Raw genomic sequence first — 1673 nt, forward strand, 5'->3', positions numbered from 1 at the left:
ATATTGTATTCAAGGATACAATTAAATTTAAATAATGTAGATTTGGACCATTTTCAAATCTGTTCACTCTCAAACTTCTTCCATGCCACTTTCTCTTACTCCGATTTCTCCTTTGAACTGTCACTGGTACCTCTTTTTCTTCTTCTTCTTTCTTATTAATTTGTTGATATTTCTTCTTTGTTAACAATAAATTTTTTCTTTGTCTTGCCTCCTCAGTTCTGTTTCAAATTTCTCACTGATATCCCCTCTTGTTCTATATTTTTTTATTGTTTTTCATTTGTGTTGATAAGGAGTATTAGAAATGAGGTAAGAAAAACATGATAATTGATCATTGAAGCTATTTTGTTTCAAGCTAGTAGCTGTTATGCCCTCCTTTGTGCATCACACGGATCATGCAGTGAACTTCTATAATTAAGAATAGAACTAACAAAACTCATCAACCTATTTTTGTTACGGAGTACAGACTATACAATTACCCAATAATGAATTTTTCAGTGGATCAAAACCAAGAAGTCAAGAACGAATTTTTATTTTTGTATATTGGATTATGAGTGGTGAAGTCTTTAAAGATGATCTAAATTAGGTGTTAAACATTGATGTGGGTGTTTACTAAACGTCAGTAACGTTTTCTCTGTATATAATTAAAATAATATTTTTTTACAAAATGTTAGTGACGTTTTATCTTTTTATATTTAAAAAAATATTTTTTTTACAAAACGTTAGTGACATTTTGTACTACTATCATAGCAGTGTAAAATACCAAAATGAACAAATATTATCGTATTTCACATTAAAATTATCCATATCTAAAAATTTTAGCCAGTCAAAAACAGAGAAAAATGTTCTGCAATATCCTTCCTAAATAATATAAATCCAAATAATTATAAAATTGGGTAAAGTATATTTTTTATATTTGAAGTTTGCTAAAAGTTTTAAGACACCCGTAAGTAGGGGTGTAATCAGTTCGGTTTGGTTCGGTTTTGGACCGAAAACCAACTGAACCGACCTGTTCGGTTCTACAATGATGCCAACCATTCGGTTGGCTGCTTTCTAGACAACCGAACCGAACTGAACCGAATAACCATCGGTTTGGTTCGGTCGATTTTTTCGGTTTGTTTAAACCTAATAATCAGAATTTAAATTACCATAAAATGAAGTTTAAAATCGCCAATAAACTAGAATAACAAGAGTATAGCACATTCAAATTCAATACAAATTCAACTTGTTCTAACAATTAAACATAAAACAAAGACAATTAAAAATGTTTAGCAAACAACAAAAACAAACATAATTTAAAACATACTAAAAACAAAAACAACCACTTTAAACCAAATAAAAATCAAACAGCCACCATGCTAAATCTGAATTCACACCAGACTCATCATTATCTTCTCCGATTAGTGTAATTTCTAAAAAAAAAACAAAACAAAACAAAACAAAAATAACAAATTATGAAACAAGATAACAAATTAAAGATAATAATAATAATAATAATAATAATAATAATAATAATAATGCTTTAAGAATTCTTAGAAGTGAGAACAATGTAGAATATGTCATGTTACTTATCAAACACAACATGTCAAACCTCCCAAACATGGTTGCCACATGTCATAACCTTTTCTATTCTATTAACAGGTTTCACTCACACCAACCTACACAAATTAACCTTC

Source organism: Arachis stenosperma, chromosome 4 (assembly GCF_014773155.1).
Source record: "Arachis stenosperma cultivar V10309 chromosome 4, arast.V10309.gnm1.PFL2, whole genome shotgun sequence".
NCBI lineage: Eukaryota > Viridiplantae > Streptophyta > Magnoliopsida > Fabales > Fabaceae > Arachis > Arachis stenosperma.